Raw genomic sequence first — 21603 nt, 5'->3', positions numbered from 1 at the left:
GTCCAAAGTCAGCTCCAATTTTAGGCACCTGTGTGGTCTCTTATGTAAATATTGGTAATTTGTAATTGAATAACTTTGCACCCTGGGAAGTAGGGCTGGGAGGAGGCTTATAATTAATGGTCATGTCTGCACAAAAACTTTCTTCAGAGACATTTTTTGGGGAATTGTTAGGGATGACCAATGACTGATGACTGCATTGGAAACAAAGAAAGAAGATAATTACTCCTTTCTTAGTGAACAGTTGTATATCTATGAAGATCTAACTTGTCCTTAGTGCTTAACATGAAAGCGTGGCTTGAGTGTTTGTACATTTGGGAACAGGACTGATTTTCCAGAAATGGCATTTGAGGAAAAATGTATTCTGTTTTATTCTTATAGTGTTTCCAATGAAGGAAATGATAATTTCAGTGTGATCTGGAAGACAAAGTCATCCTAAATTTTAGTTGAGATTCAACAAATGAAATTCTTAAGTCAAAAAAGCCTTCAGGGTAAGGAGAGGTCTATTGCTTGCAAATGGCCTTAGAAAACTGAACACGTAGGCTGAAGCAGAAAACATTACTCTATGAAGAAAGGTAATAGTTTTTCCACTATGCTGCAGGTGATGTTTCAATGTTCTAATCCAAGTGTTACTGCCCAAGGAGCAGAACTTGACCTCTTACAAGCATGTTTAGCTTTAACTTCTTGCTCTCTTGGTTCATTGCTTTGTATTTCTGCACACTTGTTAATAAACTTTTTCATTATTCTAGACCATCTGGTTGAGTCTTGGAGATGCTAACAACAGTGACAGGAAGTCAGAAGCGGATACGTCAGGGAGAAATTTTCCATTCTGATTTTGTGAGGCAGCAAATTAGGGAGTAAGCAGTGGTTTACATGAGGACAATCCTGCTGAAAGCAGTAGGTGGAGGCAAAGTGCAATAATAATCCTATTCTGTTGTACTCTAGCCTCCAGCCTAGGGGCATCCCCAGCTATTCAGTGTAGGCACACTGCTTTACATCTAAGATCTTTGGAAGTTAGTGTGCTCTCTCTGTATCCTCCAAGAGGTCAACAGCCATTCAAAATGTGTTTTGTAGAAGAAAATGCCAGCTTGTTCCCAAGGCCAAAAGCAAATGAAAGACTAGGCTTGAAGTGTTCTTTTGGATAAGGAAAAAGGATGGCTTTTGAGTTGGCTGGAGGACTTGCTGTCTATACATACCTCTCAGAAGTACATACAGAGAAAATAGGAATTTGATGGAAGCAATAAATGGTGGGCTAGTAAAAAGTTCATGGCCTGGATGCCATTTTTTGCTATGACTTGGCTTTGGAAAGTCAAGCTGGCTGCTGCTTGTGCTGGAGAGGGAGGAAAGATTTCTAGCATATTGACAGTTACTGGGAACATTGCTGGGACACGCGATCCAGCACATAAGAACTAAGAAAGTATGGGGTAATCCAAGAAATACATGTCTTTAGAAATGTTGTCTTGGCATATATGTTAAAACAGGTGTTTGAAAATGCTTTGTAAATGTCTTTATAGACTTCAGATTTCTCCTGGTTTTGCAGGTGAAAGAAGAGAGGTTTGGAGCAATTCGAATGTAATTTGGTTTTTGGTCAGAACATCTAAAGAGCAAAGGAAATGGAGGGTTTCTCAGACTAGCCAGAGGAGGAAGAATTGTCATCATTCTCCTTTTGCCAAATAGCTCACAGAGGGAAAAATGCTTTGAAGATATTTTCTCCTGCAAATGTGATGTAACCAGCAAGCTGAAGTAGGCTGACCAGATTACAAACAAACAGCCAGTTCTGAGAAACTTTGGTAGAAGAGGGTTGGAGTGGTGTGACATCTCCCAGCAGGTAATACCAGAGAGATTACCCTGCTGCACTGAGCTACTTAACCTTCCTGCTTGTTCTTCTGCCACTGTGTTGGGAATGGTTAACTCCTAAGACTTGCAGGTTTGGGTTAGGAAAATGCAGGGGGGAAGCACTAGTCTAGCCATGCGAAGAATGTCCCAAAATCTTTGCAGGGCAGCAGCCAAGGCCTGGCACTCCAGCTCAGCCAGACTGCTATGCCTTCTGGGGGCAGCTTTTGGTATGACTGGTTAGGGTTCAGCTGTGGAGTGGGACCAGGTGTTCCCCATCTCCTTTAACAGCTTTCAGCTGCAGCCGCTCACAGCAAGTGGTGCAGTGTGGGAGGCTGAACAGTGATGAGAGCGTTCATGTGCATGCTGGAAAAGGTCTGTTGGTTTTTAATTTTACTTTATTTTAGTCCTCCTATGATTCCTTCTGGAGTGGTGGAATGGGTCCTATCTCTTTTTGTACTATGGAACTGGATTAAGAGGCTGTTCTTAGACTTGCTGCAGCAGGGTGGCACAAGAAGGGGTTCCTGTAGTAGGGGCTCAGGTCTGGCCTAAACCTAAGTTTTACTATATTTTTTGGAAGACCAAGTTCTGTCTTGTTAGGTCTGTGTAAATTATTTGGGGCTTTCTAGTGTTTGGATATAACAGAGAGGGGAAGTTAGCCAGACGTTACATTTTATTTCCCTTCTAACCCCATGTTTTGTTGTTTTTTAAGTGATTGACTGGAAGGAGTTTAAAGAGGATGCATTAATACTTAACTGCACTGCAACAAATAATTAATGTTTTTAAAGTTCTCTTTCATTCAGACTGGTCTGGAGTTCCCTAGCCCAGTTTATTTTTGATTATAGAAATTCATTTCAGTTAAATCATTCCTTTATCGGCAGGATCTGCCCACATTTGGTTAGACTACATAGTTCTAGAAACCACAGTGTTTTTTCCAATTGCTTTGAATCAAAGTCATGTTAAGAAAAAAAAATACTTTTGCTGAAATTGGGCTGGATCTCATTAATACAGAAACAATTATATTAAGGAGCCTTTTAATGTGTGACTGTGATGCTGCGCTAGTCACTCACAGCTTCAACTAGGTTTTGCAAAAATACTGTCCTGATTCTTGGGTTTCCCCACTTGCAGCTTTGAGCATGCCCGTGACCTGGAGGCTTCCACCTGCCCTTTCTTTTTGTTACTCTCTTGATGATCAGCAGTGCCCATTTGTTCTCTTGGTGCCTTATGAAGCCTTACCTTTCAGCAGGCAAAGCTAGTGGGTCAGAAATGAGGAAAAATCTGCATTGTTTTGTCAAACAGCAACATTTATGTTGTTGTTACGTCTGCTTTTACTGAATGGCTTCATATTGATACCCCTGAGTCGGATAATGTTTGCTGTTGTCAGTGATTGTTTTATGAATCCTCCACAGAGTTTGTCTGATCTTACTTGTGACTGTGTATGCCACTGAACACAGGGGGCTTGCACCAGTGTAAAATGGGGCTGACCATTAGGTTTATTGAAGCTATGACATTTTTTTTGCAGATTACTCCAGCAGTAGAAAGGGAGGTGTGAATCCATTTTAAGTATTGCTCTTTGGCAAGAACTGGTGTAGGACCTCTGAATGAGATTAGAAAGCTTTTTTAAATACACCTGTAACACTACAGTCCTGTATACCACCCCGATACATGAGAAGGTAATAACAGCATTCTGTAGATTTATAGCAATACTTTTCAACTCCAGGTCAGGTTCTCAAACCCTTTGCTCCTGCCTGTAATTGCATTCGAGTATTATGTGATGGATTTACAGGACTGGACCTTAGCTCTATGACCAACAGCCGGATGTCGTAAGTTAGAGCATCCCCATGGTCATGTATTTATTGGCACGTTTCTTTCTCAAGTATTTTTCTAGTTCTTGGTAAATAAGTGTATTGGCTATGCTCACAAATCTCACCTGTTTTATTTATGTATCTGATTAGTTCCTGTGCAAGACTTTAGTCTTAACTCGCATCCCTTGTATTTCTTTTGCTAATGGCTAATTTTGGCATGTTCTAACTTTCTTAGTAAGAGCTGTAGCTAGAAAGAGATTGCAGAAACATTTTTACAGCTTCATGGAATCACAGATTATATACTATGTCTACTAAAATGGTTTCTCCCTCCCATTTTGTTAAACCAGTAGTTTAAAATTCCTGCTTTAGCCAGTGAATGCTGTACTAATTCTTATAATAGATTGCAGGTAAGAAAGAAATTACATTTAATGTGTTTTGAGACTGTATCTGTAATGTCTTGGTACATCAGTAGTGTGAAATCAGGAATTTACCCTTCAAAACTTTATAAAGACTTCAAATTCCTTTATTGACCTATGCTTCAGCATGAAATATCCTCTTTATATGGCTGAACCTCTGAGGATGGTACCCTGAGAGAGGGAACTTTACATGGAAAGTTCAAAAGAACTTACTTTCGGAAAATTTACTGTATTGTATATTGCTAGGTATAATCCTCTTATCTATGATTACTCCTTTTAATGGAGATTTCAGGTTGGGAAAAGGAATAAAGATTCGTCACGCTGTATGCTTTATTCTGAGACTTTGTGTTTTACAGGCACAGGCTCTACCTTGCAGTAGCAGTGTACTCTGTTGATGCACTCAGGTGAGATCTCTACTCAGGAGATAAATTCTGCCTTCTTGCAAAATAGCTCTAGATCAGATTGGCCAAATGTAATACTGTATAAGAAATGTAAAAGGCACAACTTTCTCTCTGGCAGTCTTAGCATTTCTAAGAGATACTCATTTCAGTTGGAGGCATCAAAGATCTCTAAGTTCAAGGAAAAGAACTGGAGTGTGAGAAGGTTTCTTGTGCTCTCACTCACCAGTGCACAAAGGGTGCATTGTGATTTTACTGGGAGTTGTTACTTCTCACAGGTGAGCCAGATCTGAGCCTAAACCAGACAGCTGTTACAAGAGCATGCACTGCATACCTGGAGCGTTGCTCTTGAACTTTTTTCTTTGTTAAAAAGATCAAAACTAGTATCCTTTAGTTTTAATGTGAATCCAATCTCTGACTGTTTGCACAAAGTACATACTAGTTTCAGAAGTTCTCTCAATATCTATTCGGTATAACCTTGTATTAGAACTTTGAATCCTTTCATTCCCTACACCTGCTTCCCCAGATGAAGCACACCAGTTCAGTTTTGAATCTGAAATCTCATGGATCAAAGTCACAAATTAGAACCCTAAATCCATATATATGTATACACACACACACACACTTGTATACATACACACAGTCTTTGTGTGTGTGCGTGTATATATATATGGGTTTATGTAATTCTCTACAGGGACATATATAATTCTCAAACTCTATGGGGAAAAACCCCAAACACAATCTACATCTTCAGTTAGGGCTGGATATGCCCTGCTGTGATCAGAGGAATGAATACAGCTTATGACGTGTCAAGCTATCTAATTAAACCTATTTTAGACATACACAGCAGCAGGTCTGCAGTAGAATAGACTTTGGCTGCTGAATGTATTCTGAGGCTTCTTCGGTCTAGTTTACTACTGTGGCTTTGCTGCCCTGGCCTAAGATGCACCTGAAGCAGCCAGCTTTATCCAAAACACTTCCATCACAGCACAGTACAAGCACACTGTGTTTAAGTTTCTGTGATATAAACTCTAATATTTCATTAATCATTACAACACTTAAGATGGGCTCATCGTTGAAATTCAATGCTTTTAATGTCTCCCCCACCTCCAAGCCCTCTCAGAGTCATTTGATCTGCGTTCCAGATGCTCACTCTTCCTCTGTCTCCTAAATATCTGTTCCTACATGATTCATCTTTAAGATACCAGCATTCACTGTGTGGCACTGACCCACTCCTTCAGCTGTTAAAGCCACCCATTGCATAGGTCTTGGTTCCAGCCCATGCATCAGCAGTGTCCTATGTGTCAGCCATGTGGCAGTCACCTGAACTAGCTAAGATTAAAGGCTGCAAACAAAGCAGATAAAATTGCTTTGTTTGATGTTGCTTGTTACTCCTCTTAACCAATGATCTTCTTTCTATAAAAATATTCTTCTAGTACACTTTTGGATGAGTTCTAATTACAAATTAGCTGGAACAAATCTGATGTTATCTCAGAAAATCTTTCTTCCTTGCAGTTTTTTGATCTTTACTCTCGAGCACAGCCCATCAAGAATTAAGCATGCTTAAGGGGCTGGAAGAACATATTAATGAAGAAAGATAAAAGTAACTGAACGTGGAAAGTTAGGGACAAACAGTTTCCAAGACAGACTATGATGGCCTTGTATTTGTTACATGTAAATTCCAGAGAGGGAGAGGAACTTCTTAGACAAAAAAAAAGGGAGGGTGGGGACTGTAACAGGAAATAGTGGGATTGAAAAAAGGGGAAAAATTCTAGACAGAACATCTGGGGGGAAAAAATGTCCTGATGGTGACTGTGGAATAGTTTCTTCTAACACTTGATTAAAACCCTGTCATTCGAGGTTTTCCTTTTTTTTTTTTTTAAATGGGTTTGAAAAAGTTGAGTGTGTATGGAAAAAATAATCTTGCAAAATCAGGGATGAGTTGACCTGAGTTCCAACCCACTCTGGAATTTAGAATGCATTAACAAAATGAACAATTTAAATAAAAAGTTACTGTTTTGATTTATTTTGTTTGTAGGTTTTAGGAGTTCCAGAATTCCATCAAGGCTGCATAATGCACAAGCACAGAACACAGTATACCCCTTTTGCACGAGGGATGTGACTTATGCAGTGATGCCTGAATTAGGTCTGAATAAGGTAGCTGTATACCAAAAATGGTAGAACTGCATTAGCACTGCATTCTATCCAGACTAACGCACCCTCCTTCTCAGGATTCCTGGGTTAATTCAGGCACAGTTCTGAGCTTGTGTGGATATGCTGCTGGGTACCTGAGATGGGTCAGAAAATTGTGCCTAGGACTGCATTTGCATTAAGTGTTATTTGCTGGATTGTCCAAAACAGTGTTCTAAGTTATGCTTGCTTGTGATGGCTGAAAGTTAAGATGATATGGCTGTATAAACCGGTAAGTGAATTACAATAGCTGAAAGAAGAACAATTCTCAGGTCTGGTATAGAGGAGCTTCTTCCTGGATTTCATACCTTGCATCTAAAAAGATAATTGCTTCTCCCAAAATGACTGTTTCAAGCATTTTACTATCCCATTCCTTAGGCTATGTTCTGTTTTTCTTTCAGGTACCTGAAGGTGTAGTTTTATGTGTGTGTAAATAGAACTTGCAAGAAAGTGCTGAAGAAAATAATAGATCCTCAAGGATTAAGTTTCTGTCTTGCAGAAGGCTATAACAGGGTCCCATTCTGGAGCCTTATACAGAGAAAGAGCTGATTGCCTTGATCTAGAAGACCCTATACTTTGTGTGTCCTGTTTTGAGCACTTCCTTTTGTATCTCTGGTCCTGTGTACAATTTTTTTTTTTCATTCTATCAGGACTTAGCCCTCAAAGAAAAGATATATTGCACCCTTTCCTGTTTCATGTAGGATGTCTAAAGCAATTAGGAACAGTTTTACTTTCCTGATATTTTTAGATACTATCAGTCTTCTCTTTTTTGCCATGCTTTTAGATGTGCAGTTGAACAAAGTTCCCTTCTCATTTGTTGTGCAAAGAAGCTTGGCCTCACTGTGCAATATTCTTTACCATCATTCTCCTGGTGAATATGCAGTTATTTACATATGTAATTGCTTTGCAAATGTAATTCATGGGAGTTCACTAATTGGGCATATTCAATTGTTAGAACTGTGCCTGTGTTAATTTTCAGAATACCAGCTGTAACGCTTGCCACATCTACCTATCTGGACACTGAAATGAGAACTAGTTTCTGTATTTTAACAAGAAAGCTGTATTTTTTTTTTTTTTTTAAGTCACCTGCAGTTAAAATCTGTAGTATGATCTTCCTGAAGCTTTGGTTCAGAAAAATAACTAGCTGTAAGAGAATTGGCTTTTATAGTAAGGAAAAACAGCCTCTGCATTCACATTCTTTGGGTATTTTTCCTTTTTTCTCTCACAGGCATGACTCTTATGCTACATACCGCAGGAAGTCCAGCCTTACTTAACAAACCACATTTTGGGACTGATCTAGGAGCTGATTCTCAAGTGTCATGTACAAAAGGAACAGTGGAATAAAGCACACTCTAATCTCCATCTGAAATTGGCATGTCTTACTCAAAAATCCTTTTATTTTCCTTTGGACCCCCATGAAAGTAAAGTTTATAGACTAATGAACTCCAGGAAGGAGCTGGAGCTCATTTACTATTTGAATAGTACAAAACCCTTCATAATGGGTTGACATTATTCAGTTTGCAGCAAAATGGAACTGGTGTAAAACTGCTTTTTTATGAATACTTCAGTTGTTTGCTAGAAGAAGAGATTAATTTATAAAGTGCTCATCTTTCTCTTTCATAGTTTAAAAACTGTTAGTCCACTTGTCTCTAGCTACTGCATGCAATTACTGTGCAAGCTGCCAAGAAGAGGAACATAAGGAAAGAGTGTGTCCTTCAATTAACAATGGCAGATCGAATGGAAAGTATTACTAAGAAAATGTTTCCCAGCTAGTCTCCAGAACACACAAGTGTGATTAGGAAAGAAAACAAAGATATATTTTCTACTGCCTGTTGTAGGGCATGGTTATCTGAAACAACCTGCTTAGGGTAAGAAATAATGCTTAGAAAACTTAGCCCACTGCTATGAAATGCAAAGCAGTTATCTTGGAACTTTTTGGTTCCCATTACTCTATTAATTAATGTGCAATCTCTAGTGTTTTTGTCCTCCCAAGACTGTTTTGAGATAGTGAGGTACTATTGTTGATATTTAACTGGATGAAGAGCTGAGTTTTAGAGCGGTCGTAAGAGTGTGGGAGTCAAGGAATTTGACCAAAGCAATTCTAAGGGTAGTACCTCAGAGAAAAATCACTTTCAATACTCATCTATCTTTTCTTTCTCCCTGTAGGAGAAAATGACAATGACAGCCCAGACAACATGGGAATTTGGATACTCTACACAGGTAAAATTGYGGTTTTGTGTTATTCACAGCTACCTTGAAAAAAGGGAGCATAGGCTAGGTGGTAAGAAGCGAGAAATTCTGATGCCTCCAGCATGTGGACTAATGGGCCAGTTTCTTCTAGGATGGTGTAGCCCTGTAAACTGATAACAGTGTTATATGTGATATCTTAGGTCAGGTATTTCCAGAAGCTTTCTGTTCGTATAACTTGGCTCCCATAGTATTCTGTGGCAACTCTTATGTTAATGCAAGAGGAAAAACAGTATGGAACACTTTAGGAACTGTTGACTCTGGAAGTTAAGCATGTAAAATTTTAAATGATTAATACCTGATTTGTACCTGTAGCCTTTCATTCATGGGCTGAACAGCACTGTCATACAGGCATGTTAAGGCTTCATGCAAAGGGAAGGAAGGTTAAAGGATCATAACATAGTGATACAAAAGCTGTTCAATTACAGAGCCGGGAATGGACCTTTACAGAATCTTGGGTTCTCTGCTGGGCACTGCTTCCTCCTTGATAAAATATAGCAGCATTAGTTTCTACCCTTTGATTATAATTGTCTAAAAGATGGGCTTAAGGCAGAAAGTGAAGCATTTATTTCTGTGAGAGAGGAGAAGCTAGAGTGTAATCTTCTACTGGTGTAGTGATTGACTTGGGAGTCGCGCCCCCCCCCCTTCAAAATTCACATGCCTTTCATCTCACGCCAGCTCTCAGGACAGTGGGCTGTTCTACTGTTTCTGATTCTCTTCTCTCTGCTGGAACTGAAGCTGCACCAGGAAAAGCTTTGAATACACGATGGGAGGGATCTTAAATTGTCCTCAATTTGGGGAATGACATTTCTGTTCTGTGCTAAATACACGAAGCTTTGCATACTTGATATTGTCTACTTTACAGAGACCAAGTGAAATACATGGATTTAGTGTTTCAGGTGATTTAAGAGTCTGCTCCTGTCTTGTGAGATATTTTGGAAAGATAAGTGGTCTATTAATATGTTTCATACTAAGTATGTTTTTCCCACTATTGTATTAAGCTAGTGTTTCTCCTTGTGGATTTTCTCAGATCAGATTGGGATTTTCTTGATTTGAATTTTAAAATGAATGAGACAACTTTTTTTTTTGTTGAATAGCTTTGGGCAGTTATATGAACCCACAAACAAATCCCATATGTAAAATAGATAACTAAGAACATTTTTGTTTATGAAAATTTATATTTGTGATTACCCACCTGCAAATTAAAATGGCATACCAGGCATGGAAAATGAAATCAAAACAGCACCCAAGTGAGGCTTCATTTAAAAAAAAAAAAAAACAAAAAACAACCCTCACCAGAATCTTGTCTTCTACAGTTTGGTTAAATCACTTATTCTTTGTTTAAAAAAAAATAAAAAAATTACATCATCCTGTGGGATAAGGGGAATCTATCTGCATTTTTAAGAACCTAATTCAATCTTTTAGTTTCTGTAGTGCAGAAGATGACCAAGTGTGCTGTCCATTTAGTTGAAAAAGACCGTCCATAATTTCCTTGTTCTAATGCTGCCTGAGTCAAATGATCTAGAGTAGTCAAGTGACTAGTTCCATAACTAGCTCTAATTATTTGGTGCATTCTTTTAATTAATTCATGTTATTATGTTGGATTAACCGATATACCTGTTTGATTGAATACCACCTCCAATGTGTGAAAAAGTCTCCATTTTTTTGGACACAATTTCTTGGCACTGTGATGCTAGCATACCTTTATTCCTTGTGTGTTTTTATAACTTACAGCAAACAGCTTACATACGGGATACACCTTAAGTATATTTTAAAACATCTGGTACTTGATGAAAGACTGTAGATCAACTTTGCTATTCAAAATACATCATTTTTATCAATGCCACTGGCAGTTAAAAACAATAATGATTCATCAAAAGATTTTTAGCAAAATAAAGACATTGCAATGGCTTCACTCCAGAAGTTCTCATTACCCTTGCAGCTGTTGTTTTGCTCCATTTTGTTTTTTCAAAGAACCATTCTATCTGTAAATATGACACTTGAAGACTTGGGAAGAAGTGACATCTCAGTTATTAAGAATGTCTCTGCTTTTCTGTTACTAAATGCCACATTAAATTCAGAGTCACAGAACTAAATCTGATTGGATGAATATACATCAGAGTATATGATTAATGAAAAGCGAAGAACAAATGTGGGTGTTCCCCTGAGTAGAGAACCAGCCTAACACACTTATGTGATGTTTTTCTTCTCTTTATCTCCTGGGACTCGGATTTTGTTTACAAATCTCCTCTCTTCTACTTGGTTATTGCAACAGTAATTGTTTAGCAATGAAACTAGGGATTGTTTACCTCGTGAATGGCTGAGTTGTTTGTAATTACTCCAGGGAGACTGTTGAAAGTGTAGTGGGGTTTCTGCTGCTGTCATGATTCTGGAAATACTCCTGTGAACGGGCTCCAGATGCCCAAGGACTCCACGCTAGAGCTGTTCAGTGGGGCGGAGTTGTTGCTTGAATGCCAGGCTTTGCACAGGAGAGACTTGCTGGGTAGGAAGGCTTGAGCTGTGATAACAGAACTGCTTCTTTCTAATAGTCTTGTAGGTATTAAGTATGATGTGTGTGTGGTGGAGGGAACGTGATGTGGTGGTGGTGGAAAAAGGTCAAGTTCAGGCAATATCCTAGTTTGGTGTGCCACAAGAATCTTGGGAGTACAAGCTGGGCCATGCTAATGATGGACAAGCAGGGGACTTGGTTGTTATTGCTGGTCTTTCTGGAGCTTAGTATATATCGCTTAATACCAATAAAATAGATATTTACTTATATGTTAATGTCAGTTTTCCATTATTAGAATTGGCATGCTTCAGACTGTATTACTTTTTTCAGGCTGTACTGCTTATGCTAAAATCCACAATCAGAGTATTTACACTGAAATGTTCTGTCTGTTAGATTATTGTAGAAAATAGTGCCATAAGGCATCTTGAACTGTAATCCATTTTAACTTGGTCCCAAATTAACGTTAGCTATACATAAAAACATTTCCTACAGATTTAGCCTGTTCTTAAAAACCTCCAGGGTTGAAAATACTACAGCTCTTTCAAGCAACCTATTTTGGTTCTATACACTATCCTCCGGGTCCATTCACAAAACCTCATAGGTCAGGTAGTATTCACAGCTCTAGCTGCCAATAAGCTTTCTTGTTGTGGTCTCCACTCATGTGGAGTGTAGAGCATGATTTCTCTCTTTAGGCATGAGTTTTTTCATTGGAAAAGCTTCCCACACCTTGGAAGGCATTAGTGCAATTGTAAGCACATATAATGCTGAGCTAAATTCAGCTCTTGATGAAGTGTTTGTTACAGATAACTATATTCCCTTCTCTGGTTCAGCCTTCAGTCATCTTTGTTAACTGAAAATTTCAGTTACCTCCACTGAATGAATCTAGATCTCCAACTGTATAGCTCAGTATATGTTTTCCTCAAAATATTAGTGAGGTGCCTGTGAGAAACAGGATAATTAAGGATTGCAAGAATTGGGAAAAATAGTAACAGTGTAGAATTGAGAGACTGCTGTTTGCAAGAAAGCCAGATTTTTGAGGGTACTCCAGCTGAAGACTAAACAAAACAGAACAGGAAGTGCTCATCTGAGAATATTGGCTGGTTGTATCTTTAGCTATACAACCATACCAGTGTTGGGCCACAGATAACAATACATTTCTTTAGCCATTTTAGAGTGATCTGGAGGGAAGTAATACAATAAATTGGAAACAGATGGACAGCAAACTATGTTTAGCCATTAAATGTTCTATGTAATAATGTTAAATCAGGTGTCTGACACTGATATTTTTGTCCAATAGGAAAAGAAAACAACACTTAGAGACTGGTTGGTGGTGGTGAGTTATTTTTATACTTTTTCTGTAAAGATACTTTTTATTTGCCTCTTTGCTTCTTTGCAATAGGGTTTGCATTGCAAATTAATTTTTAAACAATCTTGTCAAGAATATCATTCTGGATAGGAGCTTATTCCATCAGATTGACATCCATTATATTTAAAAAGCATTAGTAGGTTGTGTAATCTCTAGTGTTTTCTAGTGAAGTAGTGAGGACTATTTTATTAAATTATAGAACAAGGGAGCAATCCAGGCTGCATTAAATAAACAATAGCTGACCAGCTGGAAGGTCCATACAGAGGTGATCAGGTTTAAAATAGAAGACACGGGAATGTAGCTTGAGTATACAAACTGACTTGGCCTACTTTTCCAGTTATCTGAAGTGCGTATAGGATATCCCAAATCAGCAGTGGATTTTGTCAGGTGCTTCTGTCAGGTGCTATCACATCACTTCCCACTGAAAGTGCTCTAGTGTTGGTGTTTAGCATCTTTTGACACAGATTCTGAAGCGCTGAAGGTTTTTATGTAAACTTTTCTGGCAGGAGACCACTTAGGCCAAGACTTTCGGAAATTATTTGGGGTGTTACTCTGCTTTTGGAGATCCTTGCTTTGCAAACTGTGAGGTTGATTTGAGGGAGGGCTGTGGAGGTTTAGGGTTTTTTACTTGTTTGTTTTCTCATGCAGACCTTTAGTATGTTACAGTAAACACCCTTCAACAATTTGTCATCTTTGAAAGTTATGATTGAAAATAATATTTTCTAATGGATTGATTCTATTGTTACACTAACACGTAGGATTGTGTTCACACTAGCTATGCAATTTAAGTAGCCATAATCTGGAATCCAGGGGTTCATTTCCTAAGGAACGTTTGTTCCAAAAATAAGAAATTTGTAACTCGGTAATATCACAGGCCTGCTATTCATCAAACAAAACAGTGCTGTATCTATTTCAAACTAAAACACCAGAGACAAATTAGTTGGTGAGCAATTTGGAGGCACTTTTGCCAGCATCTAGATCCTTGAAGAATTTGTGCAGCAAAGCTCTGTGTTGAGGTGTCTGTCTTGGAACAGATTCTCACTCTGAGATACCTTGAGAACATGATACTGACTGCTAGACTTTTTGAACAGCTACTAGCTTTTACCAATCAACGTTTGATAGATGTAAAATATTCATGTGGTATAAGTTTGTCTCAGATTTGTGAAAATCTTGCCCTGAAGTCAGTGGGAAATTTTTCCCAGGGAGAAAATACAGGGTTGGTTACTTCTATGCATGGCACATGTATAGCTTCCAAGCCTCAGGTTCTCCTTTTGAATGGGCTCGTGCTGTCATATCCTTTGTATTTCATCAATGGCTCTTTTTGTTAAGAAATAATTTTTCTATTCTGATAAAGCAACATGACTTTTTATGTTCCTTTTAGCCTGTGAAATTACTATATGCATGTTTTATCATGGGAAAAGTAGTAAGATTACAGTACACTTTATTTTATGGATTGCTAATATTCAATGATAAATCAATATTTTAGGGAAGTTGTGTACAGATACAAAAACCTGAGCTTCCTTACAAAAGAAATCCTGATAAACATTTAATTTCAAAATGGGCCTAAATGTTCTGTACCAAATACTTTGTTAGACATGGATCTGAAAATCAAAATCCTGTGTATAGTCCTAAGCRTTAGAGAAATTAAATTCCGATTTTGGCTTTTGCTGCTTAAGGCCCACTTCTGGTAGGATGTATTGAAAAAGTTATTGTTTCAAGGTAGACTTTATGGTTCGTATTTAGGTTCTGAAATAAATGGCCTGATTTTGGAAAGTGCTGTGCTGTAGCAGTACCGTTACCTGGAAATAGAACTGCTTGGTTGATCTCTGTTAATGAGGATCAACAGGGAGAAAAGAAAGAAGAAAGCCAGCAATTATCAGGAGGGCAGAAACAAGACAGTGGCACAGGAAGCAGCAGCCAGAGGATGTCAGAAGCCCATTTGGATGTGCTCTAGTAAAGAGTAGAAAACTGAGATTTTACTGATATTCCCATAATTATGCTCACTTGATCAAGTTCAGGACCAAAGCATCATTAGTTTATCTTGTACCGGTTATGTCTTGCTTAGTTACAGTTTAAGACTAGTCCAGATGGTTATTGGGTAGCTCAAGTAAAACTGAACATGGTTTTGTACCATGTCTAGGCATTTATCTAACCGAATACGTCCTATTCAGTTCATCTTCTTAGGCAGACTTAACTTGTATTTTCCCGTTTATATTTTTTCATTAATTTCATTTATTAATTTGCGGAATATCTTACCTGTATGTCAGATGACTACTCCACGCAGAGAATAGCAGAGGTAGAATCTGTTTTTAGCAATTTATCCAAATACAGTGTTTCCAAAAGTTCCCTAATCCTATCCTGTATCGTTGACTTCTTTAGGGTCCAGAACAGCGTATATATTGTTTTTAGGTATAGCTGCTTGAGGTTTTCATTTTACCAAGTTCAATAGCATTTGTGGCTCTGTAAATCCCACCAGTTGGCTACGTACTTTTCTTGCACATCTTTCCTATAGATTTCCAGAGAGCTCACAATTCTCCTGGTAGTTCAGGAATGTATTAGAATCAGACACTTCATTCTGAACAGGGAGTTTAGAAACTTCGCATGTGTGATGGTTGTTCTAATTATACAAAATATTTGGGCACTGTCTCGACTACAATATAGTAGCAAAAATGTAAGTTTATTTCTGTTTTTAGGATGATATAAAAATAGTATGCATAACCATAAGAATGATTCCTAAAGAAGCTGAAATGGTATGTCCTCTGTAAAATTCTGGCTCAAAACAGCTGTTTTTTGTGAGAACTGGTGTTAGCAGCTGAAGTGAGACATATAGATCCTTCTTCACTTTCTTCTAAGCTTTTCCTCAAATGTTTATAAAACTAGCTGTTGCAATAATACAAAGATTTCACAGTTATCAAATCCAACCCAGAACTCTCATTGATCACCACCTAAGCACATAACAGAGAAGTGCAGAATAGGGCTTATTTTGATCCTTGCAGACTGAACATTTATTGCATGGTGGCCTATGATGGTGGAGACTTGACTTGGTGCTGATTCCTTCTAATTTTTTTTTTTCTGAATTCTGTGGATATATCCTCATTTTACACCTTCCAGACAATCAGGTCAGAACCTCCTATTGAAGGAGCTTTGCCGGATAACACCAGCTGAGGAACTAACTGGTCTTCCCTGTTTGTACTGGATTCTGCTTTGTTCACCAGTTTCCATCAGATGTAAGAGTTTATGTTTTTCCCATATCTTTGAACATGAAATTTCAGCTGAATATGTTTTACATAATTCATTGGACTGATTCTTTGTTTGGTTGTCCTGTCACAGAGGGTCTGCAAACACAATAGCAATGGCTCCTAAGGAATTTATTTGATGATGGAAAAATTCCTGAGTGACACAAACTGTTCTCTTTTATCCCTCAAGTGTTCCTAGTCCGTATGCTTCCACTGTAAAAGAAACACAGTCCTATTACTTCTGTGATTTAGCTGTTCTGTCTTCTGGAACAACTTTCTGATTAAAAGCAAAATTCTGCTATGGAACAAATTTGTAACATGGAGATAGAAGAGAATTAAATGACCGTCTTTCCCTTCCATTTACATCTCTGATAGATTTATATTCAATGGAATAGGCTGACAGTATGTTTTTTTTCAACTGAATTTGATGACAGAGATCAACAGACAGAATGCAGTGGTACCATATACAGTGGTAAGAACGAATTTGAATGAGATGAATATAGAAGTAATAGAAAACTTTAAACATGTAAGAAATTATGGCATAAAAGGATTTGTTAGTGAATCTGATAAAATACCAAGTATTTCCTAATCTCCAAAGAATTACGACATGATGTAGCTGCATTCAATATACATATTAATATTGTGTGTTGATTGGCCTAGGGATGTCAAGATGTTGCTGTAGACAGTTTAGTGTGCAGCTGTGTTTGAAAATGTGTGCTGTACACTAGAATGTATAAGGGTGAAGGATCATATGGAAAATATTAAATGCTTTTATAGAAATCTACTATGCTGTATCATTTAGAATAGTTCTTTGTACTAGTCATCATGTGGAAAATTACTCATGCAAATAAAAGAAATGAAAATGAAAAGACTGGCATTGTTTCCCTTAGAAACAAGATGCTAAAAAGAGATGCAATAAAACAATACAAAAGGTTTCAGAGAGAGTAGTGCAACAAGGGCACATTCATGAAATTTCAAGGAAGCAGATGCAAAACTGATGAAAAGAAATACCAAAGTAATGTGTGGTTGGACTGGGAACTCCATCACAGTAAGTTATGGAAAGCAGGAATTTAGCAAGAGGCAAAAAGGAATTGGATATTTCTACAGATGAAAAAATTACTTAATTATCGGAATTGATTGTAATAACTGTGAAAGTTCTGTTCTCTGTTCCAAGGATTATTTATAAATTTGTATCCAATAGTAAATGGATGAAAAGTAGATATAGTCCTGGGAGCACGAACCTTCACCAGGAAACAGCGCTTCTAGCTGTATGCCTGGCCATTGGGTTTTATTTTTGTATGCCAACCTTCTGGATGCATTTTTTCCTAGACAGAGGTCCAGCTTCGTAAGGATAGCTGGATGGCACGTTTTCTCCCAGTGGCTCCCAACTTACATATTAGGACATGTTGCTGGGAAGTAGGAAGTGCAAGTTTGAATCCTCTTAGGCTGATGAGTGTATTAGGGTATGTTTTCCACCTTTTTGGCAACCACTTTAACTGCTTTGCTCTTCTATGAGCAAAACGTTCAGATCTGCTAAATTCTCTAAAAGAATACTTGTAAGCATCTGCTGCAGGAGTAGGCTTTAGGTTTTGTGAATGAAAGCTCCTCTCTAGTCTTGATTTAGATACCAAAGTTTGAGAGAGGAAGAAAAAAATTTAGATGGCAAACAATCTGCATTGCATAACTCATAATTTTGGATTAGGGATGAGACAGACAAGATGTAGACACTGCATTATGTTACTTGCAGGTGCCCAGAGCCTTTATTTGAGCTAGTCTGTCCGGTGGGCAGCAGGTTATCCTATGTTCCTTCCTCAAGGCTCTGGAGCTCTCTCTGAGCTGTCAGGTGCTGGTGACTATAAATGCTAGGATACTGATCTGCTGGACTTTGGGCCTGATCTGCATTCCAATGCTTCTTAAATTACAAGTCACCTGCTAAGTTTATATTACAATGTAATTGAACTTAGCATTTTAATGTTAATTTTCTATAACACTAAAACCATGTACAAAACCAAATTCAAAGCTGATTCTCTTAATCTAAATCAAAAGAAAGTGAAGTTCTTGAAAGGGTGTCTGATCCAAGTTTCAGTGAACTCACCTGCAATCTTGAATTGATTTCAGAGGTAGTTGCAGGCCCTACAGAAATAAGAAGAAAGTAAACTAATGTAACCCCCCCTCCCCCCAAACCCATTGTAATAATCCTCAATCCCACTGAAACACAAAAGAGATTAGAGGTGAACTGACACAATAGACTTGTGCTTGTTAGGCTTCCTGTATCATGAACAAGGCAGCAATAAAAAAGAAAATGAATTGAGGTTCTGTTTTCCTACTACATTTCCTAGAAGATTTATTTTTAGAGTTAGCTTTATTCTATTAAAAATTATAACTAGGAGTTATGAAGTACCTCCAATCAAACACTTCTGTGATATAAAAGACCTTATTGATGTAAACTACTTTCCTCCCTGGGTTGATAATTTTCTTGTATAACATTGTCCCTTAATGGCCAGGGTTCTACTTTAAGTACAAATACAGACTAGAGGCAGACAGCAAAAGGAACCAAATAGCAGATTTATCAAACAGCAATGTGGATAAAATAAAAAAAATCCAGTTGGGAGTTTGCACATTTCTACAGCCTCAGGGCTGCAGTATACATTTCTGTCAACACTGTTTATGTGAAAAATTGCATTGACATAGTGTAATTGGTACAATAATGTAGCCATTACACAGTTATGTATGATAACACATAATCTTACAGTCATATTTCTGTAAAGGAATGAAATGCAAAACATAAGATATTTTACTTGGAAAAATCCTATTGCACATTGCAAGTCAAATTCTTTCTTGCAGACCCTAGGTATCTATATCTGTGTTCACCCAAGATTATTAGACTTATGTTCTCAACTTCTATACTTTGCCCACTAAAGAACACATAGGAGGTTAATCAAGAGCAGTGTGGGTGAGCTTGTATCCAAAATTTGTAGTTAGATTTCAGAATTTCTAATTGTTCACCAGCTCAGCAGGGATTCAAGTGAAAAAAACCCATGCAAAAATTACTCCTTGGTACAGAATATTCAGAAAGTATTGCTTTCTTTTTGATAAGCTTATTATCCAGTCCATTTTGGCTTGCTTTTGTAATTTAAATACATTAATTAAAAAGTTGCGTGTTCTAAGATGGGAAAGTGGGGTGAGGGGCTGTAAATTTTTTTTTCTCATCGTATCTGACTAACAACCTGAATTCCTATTCTTCTCCCCTGAAGAAAATTTGTCAGCCGTTTTTCACTTTTGATCAGTGTTCTAGCTTTCATCAAGTTTAGGGCTTTGTGTCTGTTATTTTTGGGTTGGCACTTTAGATCATTGGGTAGGTAGCAAGGTAAAAGACTGTCAGAAATCTCAGTTATATAAAATGATATAAAACTTGYACAGAAAAAGAATGTTGACAATGAGAAAATCATATTTTTTTGGAAAGATAAAGAACAGAGTTACATAGCAGTTTATTTTTACTATTCTTAATTTTTTAAGCAATCAGCTACAGTAGAAACCGGTTTCTTTGTAAATGACAAAATGTGGTACTAGAAAAATGTGGATTTAATTAGTGAACCGTAACTGGTTGTGTTCAACTCTTGCTGTCCTTGTTTATTTTTAATCATTACTTCACAGATGTGTATTATGAGATCAAGTTTGCCACTCTAATCACGTGATTCCCAGTCTCTGATTTTTCATGTGTTCTCGCAACTCCAAAAGAAATGGTGGTGGACCGTAGGGTCAGTATCATTCAGAATATACGCCTTTGTCTGCCTATGTTGCTTACAAAGCATTGAATCCCTTTTACACTTCACTCTCCAGTATTTCATTAATCTCTGTAAAAATGGGCTCTGCCCCAAATGGTTTTCCCACTGTTCCAGAAAAACATATAGCTTTTTTCTGGGGTTGTCATCTTCTCCTCTAAGAGGAAAAAATAAGAACGTTATCTTTCTGTGGATTTGTGTATTGGGGGGATTTTTTTTGGAAATGCACAGAAATTCTTGTTTCAGAAGCTACTGTTCCTAAAGATTATAAAAAATATATAAAAATCCACTTTCTCCACTTTTACCTACGTATACCTGCATACTATTACATACATGTTGCTATTTTGGGCCGAAACCTGCCCTGACCAAAATTTAGGGGCTGCTGACGTAAGTCATTACTTGGCCACTGGCTTAAGTATGAGCAATGCTTTGATACCTGAAAATATTTGGCAATATAGTAATTATGCCTGAATCTTTAGAAGTATTTTCAAGGGAATCAGGAAGCTAATTCCCATTGAATTTCTGTGGGATTTTAATGTCTAGTGCCTTGTGGGTTCTATTAGAAACCTCTGTCACGATTATGTCTTGTTTCTCCAGGTATTGAGAGACTAAGATGGTTAAGACAGTTTGTCAAATATATTTTTTCTTCTGTGGGAAGCCTATGTGCCATTAAATATTGTCAATGTATTATTTAAAGGTGGCAGGTTCATTATAGTTAAAATATATTGTAAGTGCTAGAAATATGTTTTTAATATACAACAATAATATATTACATTAAAAATATATATTTCTTCCGCATGCATTTTTGAGAAGTTGACTGAACACTGTATGCATCGGGATTCATCACTGTCCACATTCCAATGTCACAACTAGACACGTGCATGATTTGGCTGTTTTCTATAGCTGTATGGTGCAGAAACTGAACAAGGTGCATATATTTAGTTTGGTGTCACATTGGTGTTAACACAGGCGTGCCCCTACAGAAATGTATCCGTTTCCACTTAGCAAACTGTTGTACAGCCTATCTTGAAAATATTCTGCATCTATGTTTCTTTTCTCTATTGACATAGTATGATTTTTTCAGCATTCCTTTTCAAACCTTCCCCTTAGTTTTTTTTTTTTTTTTTTTTTGCTTATAATGTATACAAGTGTTCCCTTGTTTTATGAAACGGAGAGAGAAGTTGAAAAGACACAATAGGTCAGTTTACCCTAAGCCTTTCAAGAGCTTCATCAAGAAGAGGGTGATCCATTTGTAGCAAATAATGCATTCAAATGTTGCCCTTTTCCAGTTTGCAGTCTATTTAAGTGCAAGATTTCAATTTTTATGAATTTGTTCCTTGTTTTAAAATTGCTCAGAGAGCATTTCATGAACAAGTTTTTGGCTCATAAGTTGTTTGCAAATTATTTAAATTGTCTTTCACTTTTCATTATTTATGAAATGGTGTTAATTCATGCCCAAGTGGATAAAACTCCTGTAAATTCTGGGAGGGAAATCAATGACATTTCCCAAGGGTACACAAGCATTTCTAGGCTGAACTTTACCACAAACAAATATTTATGATTCTGATAACTTGGTACAATCTGTGTGAGGCTAGTGTATTCTGGCTGATTTTATGGACTTACGAGATTTCTTAATTTATATTTAAAAAAAAACCTCTTTCAAATGTATTTCCAATCCTGCTGACCAGGGCTTCACCACATTCCTTGCAGACCAGGGATAAACTTTGGAAATTAGTTGTTGAGATGGAAATAGGTTGTGGCAATGGGCTGAGAAAACCAGTTTTTTTTCCTTCCTATCTGGAGGCAGGAGGCTTGAAGTAGTGG

This window comes from Apteryx rowi, unplaced genomic scaffold (genome assembly GCF_003343035.1).
Source record: "Apteryx rowi isolate R43461 unplaced genomic scaffold, aptRow1 scaffold_48, whole genome shotgun sequence".
Lineage (NCBI taxonomy): Eukaryota > Metazoa > Chordata > Aves > Apterygiformes > Apterygidae > Apteryx > Apteryx rowi.
Note: the sequence above shows the minus strand (reverse complement) of the source record.